Source organism: Ictidomys tridecemlineatus, chromosome 14 (assembly GCF_052094955.1).
Source record: "Ictidomys tridecemlineatus isolate mIctTri1 chromosome 14, mIctTri1.hap1, whole genome shotgun sequence".
In the NCBI taxonomy this organism is placed as follows: domain Eukaryota; kingdom Metazoa; phylum Chordata; class Mammalia; order Rodentia; family Sciuridae; genus Ictidomys; species Ictidomys tridecemlineatus.
This window is the reverse complement of record NC_135490.1, coordinates 43,201,733-43,226,735: the sequence shown is the minus strand read 5'-3', so window position 1 is coordinate 43,226,735 and position 25,003 is coordinate 43,201,733. Positions and strand designations below refer to the sequence as shown.

Below are 25,003 nucleotides of genomic sequence, written 5' to 3'. Positions count from 1 at the left end.
ACTGAGATGTCCTCCTTGAAAAATTAGGAAAAGAACAAGATAAAGCCAAGGAAAGGAGAGGGAGAAACCATTTTCATAAATAAGTGGATGTAAGTAGAAAATGAGTGGCGGAGTGACGGAAGGCCTGGGCAGGTCTGCCAGTCCAGCGCCTCTTCATCTGGGCCTTCTTCCTCCCAGGCTGTGGGACGGGACCTTCCTGTCTCCTGACCAGGACCGGGCCTCACTGAACTCCAGCTGGGTCTGTGTGCTCTACACATCCTGCTGTTACGGGTCGAATTTGTCTCCCAGAAAGGACCATGGAGTCCTAACTTGGAGCCCTGTGAAGGTGGCCTCATCTGAGCCTCTAGCAGGGGAGGTCAAGCTGAAAGGAGGCCATTGGCTGGCTCCTGCTTACATGGCTGCTGTCCCCACAGAAGTGAAACTGGATACAGGCATGCACAGAGTGCAGTGGTCATGCAAAGACCAGGCTCAGGATCTGACCCCACAGGATATATGATAGCTTCAGCCTCAAGAAGCTGGAGCAGGTCTGGCAATATCCTTCCCATGGTTTCAGGGAGTGGGCCTTCTTCCCCCAGCCCCATTCCCAGCCCCAGAGCAATGAGATGGTGCCATTGTTACCGCTGTTGACCGGTGACGAGTCCTTGCTTCCCCAATGTTGAAGAATAACACAAGAGTGCACGCCGAGGCAAGGTCAGAGTAGAAATTAGAAGTTTATTACAGGACAGCAGAAAAGACTTCTCCCAGAGAAAGAAGGGTACCCAAGAGATGGAATCCATGGAAGTGCGGTTGTTTCCCCTTTTTATAGTTTTGGTGATGGAATGTAAGGGGGAAAAGTTGGGACACAGGTGGGCCAAACAAGTAATCTGGGCAGGAAAGACTTCATTATCACTTCTTTGGGATGGGCTATCTTCAAATCTGTTGGGGCTCTTATGGGGTGGACTTTGGCCTAGGGCCTTTCCGGGACTTCATTAACATTCCATGAGTTGTCCTGTGTTTCCCCAGAATCATTCTCGGCATGGCCTCCATTTTAGATTTCACTCGATATTAGACCCGATTTACCTAACTACACTGACTACCTAATTTTAAATATGGCTTCATTCCCCCCTCTAATTTTGGGAACTCCTTACTACTGTAAGGAAGAGGGGCGAAAATCTTTATGGCTTCTTCAGGCTGAAAAGGGACAATGTGGGGCAAGCAATTTGGAGTCCCCCTTTAAAAATAGGGTCTATCGAGTGGTCCATGATAGAAGTCTGATTGAGAAGTAATAGACTGGAAGGCCATTTGAGTGATGGGTGGTCTATAGGAGAAACAAGAATTCATTAGTACTGGAACCAGATTGATGCAGCAATAAATGTCACAGCACAGGAATATGCAAATGAGTATGATGACAAAGACAGAGACTAACAATGTTTTCCACCAGGAAGTACCAGAGAACCAGGAGCTAAGATATTGTTTCCATGACAAAATTGCTGAGGACATGGCTTCTATCTGAGCATGTAAATGTTTAAGGATATTTGTCACATTACCAGAATTGTCAGGAATGTAAACACAACATTTAACTTTTAGGGTTACATATGTCCTTTTCCTTAAGATAGAGTTTAATAATTTAATGTCATCTGATTTTGCAAAATTCTTTTATTAGTATGACCTCTGTGTCTAATAGAGAGATCTTTAATTCCGTTACTTAGGGCTTGATAACCATACTAGCAAACACGAAGCCTACCGTGTAGGTTAGGAATATCTGTAGGCCTCAAACTAAAAACTCCTCTGGCAGTTCCTTTTAATAGTTATCAGGCATTTCTGTCTGAGAATCTCTTTTGCAGCCTCCAGTTTACTTATTCTTGGAAGTTACATTTAACTATTATTATCATTTAAAATGCCCAGGAACAGCTGTGTTTTGGCTTTAACTGTCTTTGCTAGGTGTTTAAGATGAAGTAGTCAAACTGACTTGTTTCTATATATTGTTAACAGTCAGCTGAGTTTCCCTGGGAGTCCTGGGGGAACTTTACAGCAGTAGTGCTGTTTGCCCTAAGATGGGTCCAGGCCTTGCTTGACCATGTGGCTTCCCTTGGAAGCATCAGGGATGTCTCCCTTTTCTGATGACCCTCCTCTTCACAGCAAATGCACTGATTGGCTTTCTGTCCTCCATTGGTCTCATTAATTTCCCTGAGTAGGAGGTTATGTGGCCCAGAGTTGCAAAGCTCTTTGGAGACGTCCCCTGTTTCCTGGATTCAGACTGACTCAGAAGGCAAGAGCCAAATATTGGTTTTCTTGGCCCTTTTAATTTAAATTTAATTTTAAAACTTAATCTTAAACATCCAGCAAATAAGTTTCAACAGCCTTATATTAAGAGTACTGGGCTTTAATGTCTATCTCTGTATCCCGTAGGTGATAACTCCTTATCTTAAATTAACCCAGGTTGTGTGTTCTTAAATCAGTACCTCTGCAAAACACTAACAGGGAATCTTTAGACCATTTATAAGAAAACTACAAAATAAAATTAACAAGAGTAAAAACATTTAGTTCAAGCAATAGCTACCTCGATTTTTGGCAGAATTATACATTATAATCCCCTGTTTGAGATCCTAGTAATCTTGACAAAAATCAATTTTTGGACAGAACTTTAAATGTACTGAAATCTGGCCTACTTCTTTCATAATTGTAAGATGGGACACAGAGTCTTATCTCAGGTAAGGCAGGGCTCTTCATAAATCTTAAGTACTATAGTTCTGAAATTGATCTTTGCTTTTTAAACATCATTTTATAAAGCCTACATAAATTGTTTAAGTTTACATGAATATTAGCTAACACAATATAATATCACAACTAAAACATGAATTAAAGAAAAGCTGAAAGCTTTTGACCTTTTATAAAAAAGTAGCAAAGTACTTTTGTGTTTTACAATAAAATCTTTACACAGATTAGGCTCTCATTAACTTAAAAATAATTTAAATTGTATCTTAGTATAAAAAGTAACATAGAAATTTACATATCTTATTGATAATAAGTCCAGTTATAGAACACAAATGATATAAATAAATCTCCAACATGTTTTTCTTTTAAGCCTAAAATTACCATACAACTTTAGGACATCAGCTTGATAAAATGCTCTTTCTAAAGCTTCTACCTTACAGACTTGTATACATGGAAGATATGAACACATTAATAGCACCACAACTACATTGATGCTTTTACATTAACCAAGTTTAGCTTTTAAAGAAATAACATAGCACAATTTTCTAAAACAACAGTATGTGTTTAACCAGCTGTTTAATTTCTTTAAGATTTCTTGCTCAAAAACTTACACTTATAACCAACTTACACAAATCTTCTTTATATCACTTACTTAAACCCTCTTAATTACTTAATTATATAGACTTTTATCCAGAAACATATTTTCCCTCTATTAAATCCATACCTAGAACCTTCTAGTTTCTCTTTTCACCTGTTAACCTCATTCTGTTCACATTTTGAAACAATACTTGTAAATTTTTGAATTTAGGCAGATTATTTCATAGACATCAACATTTTATTAGGGCCTTTTTTGAATACCTAGAAAAACTTATAAGCTTAACTTTAAAGATGTCTTTACTTTTATCTGTTTACCTCATTTAAATTTGAATCATGTGAATCAAAGATATTTGGATCCATTTTTTAAATTTTTCATGAGCGCTCCTCATATATCTATCTATTGTCATATCACTGCATGATATATGGACATACACACACACAGACATACCGGCACACAACACGTAACACAAGTGTAACACATAACACAATAGTAAAGGCCTTGTAGCTTTTTATCAGGTGAAATCTCATTGCAATGTTTAAAAAAATCTCCAGTTGATCAAAAATAGAACTTATCAGAAAAACATTAACTTGTCTGTAGGATCAAAATCATGAGCTCAAAAAAAAAAAATACAGAATCTAAGAAAAGGCAAAAGTCCTAGAAAAAAATGACCGGCCAGTAATTAATAAATGCCATACCATTTACTTTTTGGTTTGGACTAGTTTGAGTTCCCATAAAAAGACACTTTTACTCTTTTTTTTCCCTTGGGCCTCAGATCTGTCTCCTATTGAGCTCCAGGCTTCTTCTATTTCCATTTAAACTTAAATCCTGCCTGAGGTCTGGGAGGAGCAAGAAAAACTGGAATTCTGAAGAGAAACCTTATACCTAAGGCATTTTAACCTTAAGTCACAATTTTCAGGTTTGGATGTTGAAAATTATGATACAAGTTTAAGATACAATTCTCAAAATTTTATAACTTCACATTTTCCTACACTAGAAAAACCTGCTCACACAAAACTGAAAATAGGATCTCTACCATCAAAAGAAATTTCTTTAGGATAATTGAGCCATATCTTTTGTTCTGAAGTTTCTAAAGTAGTATTAAGTTACATTAAATCTCCTGAAAAAAATTTCAAAAGAGAACCACACGCTACCATGTATATCCAAAATTAAGCTTTAAAAATTTCCAAGACTGTTGCTATTTAATGTCATTTTAATAAGCCAGACCAACGTTCCAATTCAACACTTTTTTTTTTCTAAATCCTACACACTGAGGAGAACAGATACCACATCATAATTTACTATCCTTGCCCAAGTTAATGCACTGGTACACCTAGTGAAATTTTCTCAGGCTACCCTGTTCAAAAACTGATGAAAAAAAAAATAAAACTAAATGATTGGGAGTTACTTGCCAACTTGAAAGTGGAGTTCTTTAATTTTCCATCCTAAGTATTTAGCATGAACTATCTGAAATCACAAACTAAACAATTACCTAAACCCAACTTTTAACTGCAAGATTATGCAATGCTTCAAACTCATTTAGATATTAGATTGTTACAATGAAAAATCATCTTTTAGATACACATTTAGCCAAGATCATCCCCAAGAAACAATCTATAATAACCTTTAAAACAGACAGAGCAGATAAGAGAAAAATCTCTCCAGGTTTTTAACTCCCATTTAATTATGACTTCTACATCAGTGGCACCATAGATTTCCGCATGAGTGGACCAGATGTATTCACATAGGGGCAACTACAGGTGTAAAATCAAGGGTCTCAGTGTGACGACTTTATTGCATTCAGTTTCCCTCTTTTTTTAAAAAATTTTTAAGTAGACAGAGATGGAATAATCCTTACAGTGCATGGAAGGAATGAGGAGGTTCCCCAAAGCAAAATGGCTTTGGCAGCTGCTGGGAGTCCCTCAGTCTCTCCTTTTACTTATAGGATTAGCTCCTTTGGTTAGGTCCAAACCCAGGCAATCTGGCATATCTCCTAACTTTCCAGTAGTCATTTTTTTTCTGCCTTAGGTCTTGAAGGGGGAAGGGTTATGTACTTTGATTGGCCCAAATTCTCCTACTGGCATCTCCTGGAGAGGTAATATATTTGGTTTGACTGTTGGGGCAGACACAGAGAGGCCAGAAGATGGAGATTTTGTGGGTCCTCCTGATTCTTTTTCCTCAGTGAATCCCCAAGATTTTCTCTCTTCATGGCAGACATCATAGGTAAGTCTACTTTACACTGTTGGCATAATTTAGGATTTTCCCTTAGAGCAAAGAAAATCTGAACATACAGCACCTCACACCATTTCCTTTTTTTGTAAATTTCATCAAACTGTAAAATTGTATTAAAATTGATATTTCCCTCTGGTGGCCAGGTTTCACCATCAGAGAGTTTGTATTGAGGCCAGGCCAAGAAAATGAGGCAGTTTTTCTTGAGCATCTGAGGGTCAAATCTATCCCAATTTTTAATACACTTCTAGTGGTGCACCTGGTGTATTGGAGAGAGAGAAGCTCCTATCTGACTGAGAAGAAAACAGGACTCAGACGCCCATGCTGTGCCAGAGAAAACTATTCTCATTAGGGATGTTTCCCTAAGCTTGAGCTTCCTAAATGATCCAGAAAACCCGTATCTCACCTTGCTTTGCCAAGGGGTTTCTGGTCCCCTTTAGCAAAGTGCTAGGGTCTCAGTTTGCCCTGTTCCAGAGACCCTGGGAGGATTCAGACTTAAGGGCATTACTGCTTATCCTCCCGGCCACTAAAAACGCATTGCAAAAGAGAATCATGCACTCTTTTATTGCCTTTGCTCTGTAGACTAAAGGAACTGCCTAAGGGTTAAGGGATATCTACTGGTTGTAAGGTAGCGCTTTCTATCAGAGTGATTTCCAAAGGAGTTGATTCTAAAAATGCCTCTCTAGCAGCTTAAAGAGAACACATAGAGGTGGTAAAACAGACTAGTGAAAGTTACCTATGAACCTTAGGGAACCTGGGCAGATTTTACTAATTATCTCATGCCTTTCTCTCAGTCCTACAACCTGAATTGCTAACATTTCAGACCTTTGAAGGAAGGGGAGCATCCAGGAGGGAATGGATGCAGATTTGGGAGTGTTGCATAGCCCATATGGAAGCAAATGTAATCAGGGCTTTCCCTAAGTGCCATTCATCTACTGATCACCTTAGATACCCCTGAGGGCTGTCGGGAGGGGGCTCAAAAGAAAGGAACCTTAGGAATACATCTGAGTGTAGCCCAGATCAGAATTCCTCAGTTGTTCCAAACTCGTTCCTCCACCTCCACCCATCGAGGCAGATCGGGATTTGGGACACTGTGTACTGACGCCAATTGCTTTGCGGGCCCAGACAGAAAAGTTGGAAGTGGCTTTGGCAGAACCCAACATGCTTGCTCTGTATTGAACAGGTGATTGAGAGCTGCCTAGGCCAGGAAACCTCTTACCCGAGTCTTGAAGAGTGGCGGCTGCACTAATTGCATTTAAGTAGTCATCGGGTGCCCACCTCACCATCCAGAAAGAAAGAGAAAGATACACATCAGATAGACATGGGGTGCGTGGAGAGGGCTTACCTCGGTGTAGAAGAATCTCCGAGATTGGACCTCAAATATATTACCGCTGTTGACTGGTAACGAGTCCTTGCTTCCCCAATGTTGAAGAATAACACCAAAGTAGCATGCTGAGGCAAGGTCAGAGTAGAAATTAGAAGTTTATTAAAGGACAGCAGAAAAGATTTCTCCCAGAGGAAGAAGGGGACCCAAGAGGTGGATCCATGGAAGTGCGGTTGTCTCCCCTTCTTATAATTTTGGTGATAAAATGTAGGGGGAAGGGTTGGGACACAGGTGGGACAAACAAGTAATCTGGGCAGGAAGGACTTCATTATCACTTCTTTGGGATGGGCTATCTCCAAATCTGTTGGGGGCTGTTTCCTCTGTTCCATTAACATTTCCTTGGGGTGGACTTTGATCCACTTTGCATTGAGTTTGCTGTATGGTTATAGATAGTATATACTTGCTGTTGCTGAGGACAACATTTCTCAGAGATCTCTTTGTCTATGTTAGGCTGTCTGCTCTGCTCTGACCCATGTTGATGCAGAAAGTTTGAGTTTCAGAGGTCTCAGCCTATGGGAAGCCAGCTCCAATGCTCTGGTCATGAGGTGAGAAAAACTATCATGGAAGAAGGGTAGTTTGCAAGAAGCCTCTAAACTCATGGCTTCTATGAAGCAGAAAGAAAGGAGGACCAAGTGACAAAATATAATCTCCAAGGACATTCCCACAGTGACCTCCTTCTTCCAGACACGCACATTCTCCATTTACCAACCAATGCAGCACTTCTTCAAAATTATGAATCCACCCAATGGATTTATTCATGGATTATGGCACAAATCTCATAATGTGATAATTTCACCTCTGATTATTCTCACATTGACTCACTTCAGCTTTTGAGGTACACTGAACTCCAAAATTTTACATGCCACCCATGATCCCCCAAAGCTATTAACATCTCACCCTGGAAAATGTGTGCAGTATATTTTCAGTAGATGCCCAAATCTAAATAGTTTTAGCATTGCCCCAAACTGCAAGTTCAGAGTCTCTTCTGGGACTCAAATTAGACTTTTGGTTTTCAGACCTTGTAGGAATCAAAATCAACTCATGTATAACTAAGGTACAGTGGCACAGAGTAGGTATTTCTATTCCAAAGGGAGAAATAGGCACACAGAAAGTAAAGCTGGCTATGATCAAAACCTAAATGTAGTTGGGCTAACAAGTCCTCTTTCCCCATGCTCAGCATCTGGGCACATGTTGTGGACAGTGGGCTCCAAAGGACTTGGGCAGCCCTGACCCCTGTCCTCTCACATAGGCTAACTGTATCCTTAGCCAGAAATCTCCTGACATATAGTCCACATTGCCAGCATCTCTTAGTCCCAGGGGTCACTACTGAAGCTTCAACTTACTTCTACAACTACACACACGACCCTCTCAGGGCCTACTTACATGAATTCTCACTTTGTTACACTTTACCTTCCAGGCCGACCTTTGCAATCTTGTGGAAGCCTTTATGACCATCTAACTCCAGGATCCTGCATTTCTGCAGAACCAGCACCACATGCTGGAAGCCACTGTCTGCCCCCATCTCAAGCAGTAGCCAAGCCTCTGAGGACCATGGAAGGGGCAAGTTTTGTGTGGCTGAGTGAGCATGGAGAACAAACTTCCTAGTAGTTTCTCTTCTCAGTAGAATTTGTGTATTCATATCTTGTGAACATGATTTGTGAATCTGGCCAATTCCTGAAATGACCTTAAGCTACTTCTCTACTGTGTCTGTGTAATTTTTTAGAATCTCTTTGGTGATTGTAATGCATTAACAACCACAATTCTTGAGGCTCAGAATCACTCCCGCTTTTCTGACCAAAATGCAAGCTTACACTCTTCCTTGTGCTCCACCTTCTCCCAGTAAACATGAATAAAAGCTGCTAGAAACATCCATATCACTGCTTGAATGCTGTGCTTCCTTGACATTTACTCCATCAGAGTAATGAGTATATCACCTCTAAATTTAGCCACAGGAATGTAATAGGAAATATGCATAAAGTAGACAATATCTTTGCCAGAATGTAACATAAATATCTTCTACTAACTTTTCCAGCAGAATCCTCCTCCTGTGCAAACTCATGAGCACAGTGTTTCCTAGCAACAATCCTATCAGCATTTTGTTCTTTAGAGCTTCTACCAGAATCACATGATAAGTTCACTAACAATGTTCAGAGCTTTTCCAGATTACATCTCCAAATTATTTAAAGTATTATCCCAATTATCAAAGTCCCCACAACTTTCTGAACCAAATATTCAGGCAAGTCACTGCAAACAACTCACCTGTTGACACCTATTTCTATTCTAGGTGGCTTTTTTTTTGTCTGTATGAAAGAGATGACTAGAATAATTAGAGGAGGAAAAATTTATCTTTCTTCGATTCAAAGGTAATTCACAGTCAGTTGTGTTCCTAACTCTGGGCACAATATGAGGCCAAACGTCCTGTCAGAAGAATGTTGTTTAAGAAAGCAGCTCAGGCATGGCCACTTGGAAGCACAGAGCCGGCAACTCACCAGGCACAAAATGGAAACCCCTCGGCACATTCACATAGAACTACTTCTTCTAGCCAATACCTACCAGCCTACACTTGTCTCTTGTTTAATCCTATGCATGCATTAAAGCTCCTATAACTCTATCTTTTCACCTCAAAACTTTCTTGCAAAAAAAAGTAGAGTCTTGACAATGCATAAAACAATGCAGCAGTGTGACTATTCTTCCTGGTATAGTCTGTCAGAAATTATTCACTTCTTTTGGTTTCAAATGCTTCATTAATATCCAGTCATTTTTTTCTTGTAGAGAAATGTTTTACTAAATCCTATTTAAATTTTCCAATTTGTCTGTGGATACTTTTTTCTAAAACTCATATGAGGTCTTGGCTCAGTGTGTAAACTAATAGTAATTGTCCCTACTCCTGAGTAGAACATGATGAGGTCAGTTAAATTCAATGAAGAAAGTCCATATGAATTATTCAATTATTTCTTTAGTGGATAATGAAGGCTTGACCTGTGTGCAAGTCCACAGAACTCTAAGTACATTTGATCACCACCTTCTGGGAGAAGCATATGTTACTGGAAGAAAATAGAGTAGCAATAAAAAGTCATGAGTGTTGGGTGGTGTGATGTTTGCACTGTGGGAATGTGCCTGAGGAACTTTGATACCAGACAGTTGAGCTAAATAGAGTCGTAAACCTATAACAGAGGTTCATGCCAATAAAAAGCAGTAGGGTACAACTTTATCTGAACATCATCCCTAACACATTGAGAAGCTGTCCGAAAGTGAAAAATGTAATTGCAGATGTGGACTAGTAGTAATGCAAAATAAAACCATTCCATGAGCACCTTCAACTCTTGTCATTGTCCAAAGATCCCTGTGATTGTCTTCTCTGTTTGTTAGTTCCTAACATATGACACAGTAAAAGTGAAAGATGGTCGACCACCTCTGTGCAGGAAAATGAGGCCCATGAAATTGTGCTGCTCAGTCTGATGATCTGTGCTGTTCTCCCTGTAACATACAATAGCACCCAACTCTGGCTGTCTTGTACAGAGTTTGCCCAGGATCATGGGTGCTAGAAACTTTGACTCCTCCATTGCGGAGTTGGCAGGGTGTGTAGCATGAATCTGCAATGCACGACAGCTCTTAATCTCAAATGAGCAGTGACTGCTAGTTGACCTCTGAGGACATTTGGGTTTATTCAGTACCTGCAGTTTTCATGTCCTCAGTCTACTTTCTGCATCTGCAACTTGAAGGTGTAGCCCATTCATCTACAGGGTGATCTGGTTTAAAAGCAATGATGGCACTGTCACTGAGTTGACAGAAGCACTTGTTGTAGAAATTTAAAATAATTATGAGGGATAAACCAGAAGAATTCCTATGACTAGTTAACAATTGAAATATTTTTGTCTGCTTAAAAAAGTTAAGAAGAAATGTTTTCTTATGAGAGTACTCAATTTTAGGAATTGGGAGAGAGATTCTAAGTGGTGGGTGTATTCCATCAGGTAAGAGAACATCTGGCCTACCAATGGCATTGTAGGAAAGCCTTGCCCAACTGACATGTTTTGTCTTTCAAAATTAATGCTTAATGGTACATGTTATCCAACTTTGTGACATGGAACTAAATCGTGCATCAGTGTGATAGTACAAAAGTCAGAACAAGGTTGTGTGGAAATCCAGTCTGGCTGTAGAATGTTCAGTCACCTTCTTGGCTGTGGAAATGGAGACTGTTCGAAGGGTTGGATCAGAGTGAAAACTCCAAACCCACCCTCCATTCTCTGAGCAGGGATAGCCTTTATTTATTGGACAACAAGGAAGCAGCTGAGATTGAGAGATTGCCTGGCCTTTCTAACAGTAGTCTGGTGCCGCAGTATGGCTGGGCACAAAATAACCGAGCTGCCACACAGCCTTGTAGGTTCAAACAGCAACCTTTATTCCCAAACTCTCACCAGCACTCTACCCACACTTCCCAGGAACACACTGCCTCCACTGAGCTCCATGTGCCAATTCTCCCAGAACCCTGGGAGAACTCAACAGGGACTCCAAAGTAGCAGGCTTGAAAGGCAGAAGGATCCACCCTAATCCCAGCAGGATTTGTCCTAATCACAGAGCCACCCTAATCCTGGAGCAGGGTCACCATTTAACCATTCCCTCTGGCAAAAATGCCAGGCATCATTCTGACTAAACTGTGGCTCTCAACAGTCTAGTAGGTGACTAGCACCACCATGAGAGGAAAATGCAGCCATGTTGTGTCCTCTTGTTCCCATGCACAGAAGCCACACAGGGTGGCACATATATCTGGCTTGTTTAGTTCTTGATCTCAGATGCAGAGAGATTCTCTTTCACAGCAGTCAGCCACTGCAGAACTTGGGTGGTCTCCATATAGAGCATGTCTCCACCTTGAAACCTTTGTTACTTTGGGGAAGTTTGAGTTCCCTGATGGGCCAGTCCAGGTGGTGAGTTCATTTCTGTGGCAAAGGAGGTGGAGCCTGCAAATGAGAAGGAGTAGAAAAATCAGAGTAAGAAAGACACTTCCAGGGAAAAGAATATTTTGTTCATAATATTCTCTACTGGGTGCTTCCATCTTGCCCTCTGTCAGAGATAGCTGCTCAGGTATATTTATTCTTAGTTCAAAGCTAGTTGAGGGCAAGTATCAACAAATATTCAACAAGCCTTAGCTTAATTCAACAATCGTTAGCTGAGCAAGAACCTCATTCCCTTGGTGCTGCAGTGCTCTGCTTTCAACCTGTGATGGGCTGAGTTCTCTGCTGCTTGGTACTGATCCTCGCCAAGGACAACTGCTGTATTTGATGACAAACACCCCACCTGAGGATCACTAGGCCAGACCCAATGTGACTACTCATGTCCCACATGTTAGAAAGGTCTTCCTCCTATTGAGATGAAATGGAATGTTTTTGAGAAATAGAAAGCTGCTCTACTCCAGGTTCTTCAATATAGAGAATGTGAAGCAAAGCAAAGCATAGAGTACAAAATCATGGAAACAGGAACCTCAGCGTTCTCATGAGGGCACACATCATGGAACAGTTTCATGGTCAAAGTCATGGTGCTATCAAACTCTTGACAACTTACATAACTTCATTGCTGCCCTGTTTCTGGTCTGGTCACATTTCCTCCTGTAAAGCCCAATTCTGCTTTCTATGTAAACACAACATGCACTCTTTCTTACATCAGTTCCAATCCACTGTGATTTATGCTTTATAGTCATTTTAGATGTTTTCTTTTCATTCTGCAGGATTTTCAAACTTTAGAATTCCATCAGACTGTTAAGAGAATTTTTATAAGGCCTTTCCTAATTGATATAACCAATCTTATTGAACCAATCTTGTTGAGCAACAGCTTTTAAAGATTTTAATATATCATTAATGAGGGAGACAAGTCTGTATTATAATAGTTGGAAGATTCATCTATACATGTGAATTATTGAAGTCAGTGTATTTGAAAATGAATGCCAAACTTTTCTTCCTAGTAGGGGAGGGAAGACCACTGAAACTTCCTGGATGAACTTTATTTCCTGTCTCTCCATGAGAGTTATTTGGAATTTCTAGGAGGAGTCACAGACTTTTCACATTTTGCCACATGTACTTTATCTTGCCTTTTCCCTATTTACACTTTTCCCAACAGAAGAAAATACTCCACTCTTAATACTGTCAGGACAACATATTATTGGCCAGCCTCCAAATGTGCTTCCCAAATTTTGGAGGTTTATATACATTGGTTTGAAAAATATTTCAAAATCCTTTCATATAGGAGGTAGTCAATAAACCATGTTAAACTAATATATCACGGAATCTGGGGATGGAAAAGAGGCTTCATTCCATGTCTAATCCCTGAAAGTTGCTATGGAAGCTACTGGAAAGACCCTGTTAGAGGCCAAATTGCATGTAAGTGAAAATGTCTTTGAGAGGAAAGGTTTTATTTTCAAACTCTAGAATTCATGATAGAGATCAAAGAATCAAGCCTCTGGTACCTAAGTTGTCACATAGAATTAGTGACAACCTAAATCCTTGTGATTGTTTTGTTTCAACTCTTGGGTTAAATTCCCAGATTATATTAGGATGGCATATTGAGTCCCACAGCTTTATTTCTCACCACTTTTTGATATGAATGAAGAATTTTAAACATTTTAAACTTCTTGCATAGGAAAACAGTGCTTTTCAGGAATTTTTTAAAGAAATTAAATATTCTGTGCTTAGGAAACATCATTCTTCCCTCATGGTGAGTATCCTAGGGAAAGCCTCCAGCACATCTTTCCCCACTGGGCTACCTGCTTCCAGGCAACATCCCCATTGTATTAGGAATGAGCCCCTTTGAATAAGACTCTCCTACTGACCACCTCCCAATAGCTTAGTGCACTCTTGTAACGCAGGGTGATAACCTATCGTGGTCTTCTCATGATACTTTATGAGCTGTCCTGGAACTATTAGCACCCCATGTTTCTTAATCTCCACCATTTATTTGGCTCCAGCAAACTTTGTCTTGCTGTTTCCTCAACTGCAAATAAGTCAAGTTACTTCTGTCCTCAGAGAATTAACATTTTCTATGGCTTGCATTCAGACTGATCTTACTTCAGAAATGGACTTCTCCCTCAATCTTTTTAGGTCTTGTGACAAATGTCACCTGAGTTCTCAGTAATGGCACTGACCACCTTATCAAATGCCCTGTCTCTCTCTTTGTTCATACCTTGGTTAACTATTTTTATAGGACTTATTACTGTCTAACATTAGATTATATCTTTGTTCATTTTCAGTCTTCTTCAGCACAAGCAGCTGATTCATAAAAGAAAGACTATTTCTCTGTCCCCACATGAATGATTTTGCTCCTGCAGGAAGAATTCAGACTCTGTGCAAAGATAATCAAGCAAAGGAGTCTTGCCAACAGTGCAAGGTGTTTCTGGGAAACTGAGACAGCACATAGCTCTAACCCTTAGGTCCAGGTTTTATAGAATCCTCTTTGAGGAAACAAGTGAATATCGGTTGTTACAGATTGCTTAATGTGAGAAATACACAAATGGGGAAAAGCCAGTTCCTGAAGGAGACCCTTGCTCTTTCACAATAAAAAATCCAGGGATTTTACTACAAACCTCAAAATGCTTTGATAATACTTTCAATTTGTCATTACTTATTTCTATGCTTTTTACCTTCATAAAAAGCTTTTAAATAGAAAATTAATTTGTGAATATGTGAAAGTTATTGATTATCTCTTGACTAGAAATGGACTTAATGCACTTAAATCCCTTAGAAATTTTGAAGCATTCTATAAAGCTGTGTTTGGCAAGGGGACAGGGTTGGACAACTGAAAATAGAACAACCCAGGGTTTATGTAATAATCTAATGGAAACCCTCAGGTCTGTCCTTCTCCTAGCCCATCATTCTAACATATTATTTCTGAAAAGGGTAATCTAGGATCACTGAGCATACTGAAACTTTTCAGGGAGTCCATAAGATTGCCATGGTAATTTCATGATATCACCAAAGTCTTGTTTACTTCTTTCATTATTTTTGACACAAGCTTATACTGGCATTCACCAGAGGCTAACTTGTTTGTGGTAGTGCAACAGGTTAAATGTAGAAACAGATATGAAAATGGAGTTATCTTCTATTCAGCCAAATGTTAGAGATATTTGCAAATATGAAAAACAATATCACTCTTCTCACTGAATAGTTTTGTCTTGGAAATGTAGTTTGGGTGGAGTTTGTGTAGCATGCACTCTAGTAATTGAACCCAGAGCCTCACCCGTGTACAGTATGTGCTCCAACACTGAGTTTTACCTTTAGCCCCATAAAATGTACTTGTATTTAAAAAGTATTAGTTGATAGACATATAATGAATATATTATTATATATTTTAAATGAACTAACAATTAACAAATTATTTTTATATTTAATGACTTCTGAATTTTAATTTCTAATAACATAAATATATATAGATAGTCTTCACATAAGCAAACATTTGAGTGCAGAATAACTTTTAAAAGCAGAAGGAAGCTCACAAAGTTTAAAAACTACTGTTCTAAGACATTAAGCTGTCAATGGATACACTCCAAGTGAATATTTTACAAATTAAACTTTAAGACAATGAAGAAATAGTCAGACTTTGATAATTTTAATTAGCTGATTAATTTTAATTAGCTATATTTCTCTGGTCTCCAAGATAATTGTGATTCATTTTTTTGTATTCATTATGTATTCATTTTTCCTCAAAGGTTTTTACTATGAGACATTTGTTTCAGCTTGTCTGTACATACAGTTAAATAAAGTCTTGCAGATATGGAACCATGGAAATCAGTGCAAATTTTTCTGTCCTAGAATTGTGGCAATGAGCACAGGGTCCTGAACTGAACTGCCTAGATTTATTCAAACCTTGGGCTTCCTTAAAATATGGGTTACATTACTAGTTCATTCAAAGTTCTAGTAATATGATTACATAGCTTCATACTTACAAAGAATCCAGAATAGCACTAGACACACTTAACAAGCGTTAGTTACCCTTATAGCTAATTTAGTAACTTTAGCTATCATTATATTCGTTACTGAGAATAATATGAAAATAAGACTTGGAATTCTGGAGGGAAAGGGCTATTGACACTTAGGAAGTATTGATGAATCAAAGGAATTAGGAATTGGATGGTAAATTAAATCTTCAAATGAGTCAGTTTCCTTTTCTGAGAAATCCTTTATGTTTTTATCCATGAGTGAAGTTCCCCTTCTGGTACATGAACTAGTAAAAATATAATAAGGCTTCATTATGCAGTTTTAATATAAAAGCAAAGAAAACAAAGACTGCATGTTATGAAGACTAGTAACTATTGTAAAGGCAATCTGTTAGCTCCCAAGTATATCATCTCCTAATGACATTGTTTCCCAAGATGGGACACCATATTTAAAATGATATTGCAGGAGGATAAAAGTCCTGACATAGCATCCTGAGAATCAATGAAAACCAGCCTTATAAAAGACAGTCTGTTGAGACCTGTTCTCATTGTTTGCACTAGGACAACAATAGGAATAATTTTTAAAAAAATATCCTAGATCTTATAAAATATTCTTACATTTGCATTGTACCTATGATGACCTGTAAAATGGTAGTTTTGCAATTTCTTTTTTTCATCATGGAAAACTGAACCCAAGGACTCATGTATGCTAGGCCAGCACTCTACCACTGAGCTATATCCTCAACCCAGGTGATTTTTAATCCTAATCAGTATATGCAGATGTTTATATTGAATATCTGTTCATATTAAAATTAGAGTCACTAAATATATTTTTCAGAGTATCAGTATTAGGTCCAATGGAAGAATACACTTTCAAATATCTGGTATGGCCAATCATGTTTGAGGTGGTAAGTGCCCCACCATTGGCTGCATAGAACAAAAGTCTACATATCTTCATTAGAAAGAAATTTAAAATCTCATAGATTCATTTAATTCTGCTCTTTACTCTTTCCATTAATGTTCAGCAAACAATTTCACCGCCTTTCTTTTGCCCATGTGAGAAATAAACCTTTCATATGCTGGACAACTCTCATTCAATTATTCAACAAGTTGGCTCTCTGAAATTACTCTCCCTAGATACCATTTTCATTCTATGATATTCTCCTACTCAAAAAAAAAAAAAAAAAAAAAAGAAAAAGAAAAAGAAAAAGAAAAGAAAGAAAAGAAAAAGAAAGAGGTCACTGAACCATTAATCTTGTTAATATTTTTTACAAGGTCTACCCTGTTTGTTTAGGCCATTATGATCCTGCAAATGTCCAGGGTCTAAGTTGAAGTGACTTGTTTATTTTGTATTATGAGTTTACCCTCTTTGAAAGCAGAAACCACAGATTGTGCCTCCCTCTTCTTTTATCCTCCTATGCCTCTTTTCTGCCCCATATATTGTTTTTTACTTGTAAGAACATGCTTAAAGCATCACAGTGAACTGTAATATGTTGACTATTTCCTTATTTGAGTCATTTAATACAACCTCCATTTCTGCTTGCTGGATATGACCTCTTACATTCAAAACTCTCTCAACTAGATATTTGGACTTGATCCTAAATTGCTGGTTTTGCCTTGATATAGTCATTGTACAGCAATATATCTGTCACTATTTAGCACATTATGAATGTGGGATGGATGATGAGACAGAGAAGAAGAGAAGAATGATCAAAAAAGTTACTTATCTTATGTTGAAAACACAGCAAATTACAAGTGCTTATTATTTAAATAAACTTTGACTTCCAAAAGCTGATATAACCATTAAATTTTAAATTATATTTATTAGACATACTGTTACATAAACTATGATACATCTAGCACTATCCCTTACAAAACATTTATATAATAACCTCAAAATCCATTTTTAAATCTCAATAGTTTAAGTAATGATTTATTTTTTGTCATTTCTACAAATGTTACTACAGGGGGAAATGAAACCCAAAAAGATAAATGGTAGAAATTAAACTAGAATCATCTCTCTTATGCTAGACGATGGATTCATAGAGCCACATAAAAATATAAATCATCTTTATGGCAATCATTACAAGAATTACTAGTATTAGTCTTGCTTTAAGTAAGAAAATAAATTGCTTTGCTCAAAATTTAATCCAATTATTTCTTTACATATTCATTAAAGTTAACAATATTTTAATTGCTAGAGGGCAGCCAAGGACCTTAAACTCTTTGCAGGGAACAATTGACATGTTTATCATTACAAAATCTCTAAATTTTTACAGTAAAATTAGACTAAGTTGCTATAGAAACTTGTTTGTTTTGATTAACCTGATCTATTAAATTAATTCAAAACCATCAAATAATTTTTGACAGGGACTAATAATCCCATGCCTAAGAATACCCAGTTTCATAACACATTCGAGTAGGGATATTTAGGTAGCAGTAAATAATAAAGACACTGTATATATCAGTAATAATAGTCATCATAACAAGAGTTTCTATTTTCCAAGGCTCATGACATTTTATGATTTGATTTTCAATTTCATAACAATTAAATTATCTTCTGTTGTTTTCTTGTTTACATACCTTTTTTTTCTTCATTCAGAGTACTGCCTTTGGATATTGTTCTAGTAATTTACAGTTTGTGTGCTTTTGAGGAAGATTCAGTAAAAGGAAACAAAACACACACAAAAATTGCCTTTGCTTTTTGATATCTGTAAAATGTTGTTAGAGGGGACACATTTATATTTAAATTTAAATTTTGGGATTATAAGAGTTCATTTGCCAATGTTGCAGAATTATCTCAGTAACATATACAATAGTAACTTGGAGTCAAAAAACCACAAGGCTTAAAAATGTATGAAGATGCACTAAAATCATTAGAGGTTGATAATTTTTTTAACTGTTAAATTTTAAAATTTAGGGGATCCAATATGGCGGCTGGTGAGGAGAGATCAAGTCTCTGACCTCTTCAGCTACGCAGGCATAGAGAGTTGTAAACCATCTAAATGCTGTTTGCTCAGGATCACTAAGCAATGCTGAGCTGACGTGGATCTGGGGCGAACAGTCTGGACCTCTTAGAACACACACTGAGCCCGGACCAGCTGAATTCAAGCTCCCTTTCTTCTGAGTCTTGCAGACAAACCGCTGTGACTCAGCACTAAACTATCCCGCTGAAACCACTGGTCAGCCCTTCTGAACCTACGGAGGTTAATACCATCTGAGCCTTTATAGACAGTGGCCACAAGTTTGAGACGGGGCTTGGGGGAGCCAGTCAGGACTTACACATTGCATTGGTCACCTGTAAAAGGGAACGAACTGTCACCATTTGCATGGGATACCACCATGGCAGAGAACTGACGTCACCAGAATGCAGCAGAGGAGATAACTACATTGAAACTGGAAGCGACAGGTTTCAATGTAGCTCTCCCTCTCCACACAGCGGGGAAACCTTAAGGGCCCCTCCCAGCTCTCCCGTGAGCATGATAGTGAGACTGAGGGAATCAGGAGTGACTCAGGACTCGTGGTGAGGAACCCCCAGCTACCTCTCCCACCATTGCTGACAACTGAGGTCTCTTGCACAAGTACCAGGGGCATGGCTACCAGAGGGCAAGCAAAATTCGCTGAGGGTTCTCAGCCCCAAGCTCCACAAACTTAGGGTCTGAGGGAATGGCAAACAGGGAGAGTGTGCCCACTTGTTCAAGAAAATAGGGCTCCTGGGAGCAGCAGACCTGGTGTGTAGCCAGTATTGTGGTGAGCGTCACCTGTGAGTGGGGCCTGGCTTGAGGAAAAGTGGGGAAGTGACTAGACACAAGAGAATGCCCTAGGCACTCAGGATTGGAGACTTGCACAGTCTGGTTGGAGGAGCTGCTGCACAGTGATGTGCTCCCGAGAACTGAGAGGAGAAGCTTGGCCCGGTGGGCACAGCTCCACCTACTGGAAATGAAGTTAATCAAACTCTAAGACTACATTAATTAATTTTTTAATTTGTTTTTTTTTTCATTTTTTTAGTTTTTAATTTTTTAAATATTTTTCATTATTTTTTAAATTTTAATTTTTTGATCATTTTTGCTAGTTTTTTTTCTTTTTTCTTTTCTATTTTTTTCTTTTGTCTTCATTTCTTTTCAATTTTCATATTCCCCCTTCCTTGAATTCTACCTGCTTACTCTCATTGTCTTTAGTGACTTCTTCCCTTACCTTCTAATACCTTTCCTCCCAAGCATCAAATAAATATATAGGAGTAAACAGTAACTCAGCAGTCAAACAGAACAAAAAGTGACATGAGCAGCATGAAAAAGCAAGGAAGAAAAGGAATTCAAACAATGCAGGACAGTCAAAATATTCAGGAGGACCTAGAGGAATCAGAAAAATGGTCAAATAAAGAACTCAAGGAATACCTTAGACAGATGGAATGGAACCTTAAAGAGGATATGAGACAGCAAATTCAAACAGTGAAAGAACACATTGAGAATGAATTACATAAACAGATAAAAGAAGCAAATAAGCATCTTTATCAGGAGATAGAAATTGTAAAAAAAATCAAACAATAATTCTAGAGATGAAGGAAACTATAAACCAAATTAAAAACTCAAATGAGAGTATCACTAACAGAGTGGAACAAGTAGAAGCCAGAACATCAGATAATGAAGATAAAATACATCATCTTGAAAAGAGTCTAGCCAACTCAGAAAGGCTGGTAAAAAATCATGAGAAAAACATCCAAGAGATATGGGATAACATAAAAAAACAAACTTAAGAGTCATCATGATAGAGGAAGGTATAGAGGTTCAAACCAAGGGAATGAGCAACCTGCTGAATGAAATAATTATAGAAAACTTTCCAGAATTAAAAAAAGGAAATGGATATACAAATTGTTGATTCATACAGGACACAGAGCATACAAAATCACAGTAGACCAACGCCAAGACACATTGTTATGAAGATATCCAATATAATGAACAAAGGGAAAATATTAAAAGCTACAAGAGAAAGGAGACAGATTACATTCAGGGGTAAAACAATAAGGTTAACAACAAATTTTTCATCACAGACGCTGAAAGCGAGGAGATCCTGGAACAACGTATTTCAAACACTGAAAGACAATGGATGCCAACCAAGAATTTTGTATCCAGCAAAATTAAGCTTCAGGTACGACAACAAAATAAAAATCTTTCATGATAAACAAAAGCTAAAAGAATTTGCAGCCAGAAAACCATCATCGAAAAGCATCTTGAGCAAAACACTACACGAGGAAGAAATGAAAAACAATAACCAAAACGAACAGTGGGAAGTTCCTCAGTAAAGACAAAGGGTGGAGGAAAAGCTAATCATGGAGAAACAAACTAAATTTAAAAAAAAGATAAATAATCAAACATGGCTGGAAGTACAAAGCATATATCAATAGTAACTCGAAACGTTAATGGCTTAAACTCTCCAATAAAGGCTGGTAACATGGATTAAAAAGACAAATCCAACAATATGCTTTCTCTAGGAGACACATCTGATTGGAAAAGACATACATAGGCTGAAGGTGAAAGGATGGGAAAAAATATACCATGCAGACGGTCTTTGTAAGCAAGCAGGGGTGGCCATCCTCATATCAAATAAAATCAACTTCAAGACTAAGTTAATCAAAAGGGATAAGGAAGGACATTATATACTGTTAAAAGGAACCATTCACCAACAAGACATAACAATTATCAATATTTATGCACCAAAGAAGGGTGCTGCGACGTTCATAAAACAAACTCTCCTCAAGTTCAAGAATCAAATAGACCACAACACAATAATTATGGGTGACTTCAACACACCTCTCTCACCATTGAACAGATCCTCCAAACAAAAGTTGAATAAAGAAACCATAGAACTCAATATCACAATCAATAACCTAGAATTAACTGACATATATAGAATATATCAACCATCATCAAGTGGATATACTTTTTTCTCAGTAGCACATGGATCCTTCTCAAAAATAGATCATATATTATGCCATAGGGCAACCCTCAGTAAATATAAAGGGGTGGAGATAATACCATGCATTTTATCTGATCATAATGGAATGAAACTGGAAATCAATGATAAAAGAAGGAAGGAAAAATCCTACATCACATGGAAAATGAACACTATGTTACTGAATGATCAATGGGTTACAGAAGACATAAAGGAGGAAATCAAAAAATTCTTAGAGATAAATGAAAATACAGACACAACATATGGGAATCTATGGGACACAATGAAAGCAGTTTTAAGAGGGAAATTCATCACCTGGAGGTCATTCTTCAAAAAAAGAAAAAAAAACAAATAAATAAGCTCACACTTCATCTCAAAGCCCTAGAAAAGGAAGAGCAAAACAACAGCAAATGTAGCAGAAGGCAAGAAATAATTAAAATTAGAGCGGAAATCAATGAAATTGAAACAAAAGAAACTATTGAAAAAATTGACAAAAATAATGTTGATTCTTTGAAAAAATGAATAAGATCAACAGAACATTAGCCATGCTAATGAAGAGACGAAGAGAGAGAACTCAAATTACTAACATATGGGATGAAAAAGGCAATATCACAACAGATGCTACAGAAATACAGAAGACAATTAGAAATTATTTTGAAAACCTATATTCCAATAAAATAGAAGATAGTGAAGACATCTATAAATAAGTCATATGATTTGCCCAGACTGAGTCAGGAGGATACACACAATTTGAATAGACCAATATCAATGGATAAAATAGAAGAAGCAATCAAAAGACTACCAAGCAAGAAAAGCCTAGGACCAGATGGGTATACAGCGGAGTTTTACAAAACCTTTAAAGAAAAATTAATACCAATACTTTTCAAGTTATTTCAGGAAATAGAAAAAGAGGGAGCTCTTCCAAATTCATTCTATGAGTCCAATATCACCCTGATTCTGAAACCAGACAAAAGACACCTTGAAGAAAGAAAACTACAGACCAATATCTCTAATGAACATAGATGCAAAAATCCTCAATAAAATTCTGGTGAATCTGATACAAAACACATCAAAAAAATTGTGCACCATGATCAAGTAGGATTCATCCCTGGGATGCAAGGATGGTTCAATATACAGAAATCAATAAATGTTATTCACCACATCAATAGACTTAAAGATAAAAACCATATGATCTTCTCGATAGGCGCAGAAATAGCATTTGACAAAGTACAGCATCCCTTTATGTTCAAAACATTAGAAAAACTAGGTATAACAGGAACTTACCTCAACATTGTAAAAGCTATCTGTGCTAAGCCTCAGGCTAGCATCATTCTGAATGGAGAAAAATTGAAGTCATTCCCTCTAGAATCTGGAACAAAACAGGGATGCCCTCTATCACCACTTCTATTCAATATAGTTCTCGAAACACTGGCTAGAGCAATTAAACAGACAAAAGAAATTAAAGGCATAAACATAGGAAAAGAAGAACTTAAATTATTACTATTTGTGGACCACATGATTCTATAACTAGAAGACCCAAAATGTTCTACAAAGAAACTATTAGAACTAATAAATGAATTCAGCAAAGTGGCAGGATATAAAATCAACATGCATAAATCAAAGGCATTTCTGTATATCAGTGACAAAACTTTTGAAACAGAAATGAGGAAAAACTCCCCATTCACAATATCCTCAAAAAGAATAAAATACTTCAGAATCAACCTAAAAAAAGAGGTGAAAGATTTATACAATGGAAATTACAGAACCCTAAAGAGAGAAATAGAAGAAGATCTTAGACGATGGAAAAATATACCCCAGTTCATGGATAGGCAGAACTAACATCATTATAATGGCGATATTACCAAAAGTTCTCTATAGGTTTAATGCAATGCCAATCAAAATCCCAACGGCATTTCTTGTAGAAATAGATAAAGCAATAATGAAATCCATATGGAAAAACAAAACACCCAGAATAGCAAAAGCAACTCTAAGCAGTATGTGTGAATAAGGCAGCACAGCTATACCAGATTTCAAAGTATACTACAGAGCAATAGTAACAAAAATAGGATGGTACTGGTACCAAAACAGGAGGGTGGACCAATGGTACAGAATAGAGGACACAGAGACTAATCCACAAAGTTACAACTATCTTATATTTGATAAAAGGGCTAAAAGCATGGAATTTAGGAAGAATAGCATCTTCAACAAATGGTGCTGGGAAAACTGGAAATCCATATGCAACAAAATGAAACTGAATCCCCTTCTCTCGCCATGCACAAAAGTTAACTCAAAATGGATCAAGGAGCTTGATATCAAATCAGAGACTATGCGTCTGATAGAAGACAAAGTTGGCTCCCATCTACATATTGTGGGGTAGGGCTCCAAATTCCTTAATAGGACACCCATAGCACAAGAGTTAATAACAATAATCAACAAATGGGACTTACTTAAACTAAAATATTTTTTCTCAGCAACAGAATCAATAAGAAAGGTAAATAGAGAGCCTACATCATGGGAACAAATTTTTACTCCTCACACTTCAGATAGAGCCCTAATATCCAGAGTATACAAAGAACTCAAAAAATTAAACAATAAGATAAAAAATAACCCAATGAACAAATGGGTCAAGGACGTGAACAGACATTTCTCAGAGGAGGACATACAATCAATCAACAAGTACATGAAAAAATGCTCACTATCTCTAGCAGTCAGAGAAATGCAAATCAAAACCATCCTAAGATACCATCTCACTCCAGTAAGATTGGCAGCCATTATGAAGTCAAAAAACAAGTGCTTGCGAGGATGTGGGGAAACAGGTACTCTTCTACATTGCTGGTGGGACTGCAAATTGGTGTGGCCAATTTGGAAAGCAGTATGGAGAATTCTGGGAAAGCTGACAATAGAACTACCATTTGACCCAGCTATTGCCCTTCTCAGACTATTCCCTGAAGAACTTAAAAGAGTGTACTACAGGGATACTGCCACATTGATGTTCATAGCAGCACAATTCACAATAGTTAGACTGTGGAACCAACCCAGAGGCCCTTCTGTAGATAAATGAATAAAAAAATGTGGCATTTATACACAATGGAGTATTACACAGCACTAAAAAATGACAAAATCATGGAATTTGCATGGAAATGGATGGCATTAGAGCAGATTATGCTATTCCTAAAAAACAAATGCCAAATGTCTTCTTTGATATAATGAGAGCAACTAAGAACAGAGCAGGGAG

General features: G+C 37.7%; 1 long non-coding RNA gene across 3 annotated transcripts in view; it reads right to left on the bottom strand.

Moving 5' to 3' along the window:
• Nucleotides 1–11,277: 11,277 nt before the first annotated feature.
• Nucleotides 11,278–25,003, bottom strand: part of LOC144370342 (uncharacterized) — a 115,655-nt gene continuing 101,929 nt past the window's right edge. For all 3 annotated transcript variants that reach the window (XR_013430335.1, XR_013430334.1, XR_013430333.1), the window contains one exon: nt 11,278–11,857. This is a non-coding gene — a long non-coding RNA (uncharacterized LOC144370342). The remainder of the gene's footprint in view (nt 11,858–25,003) is intronic.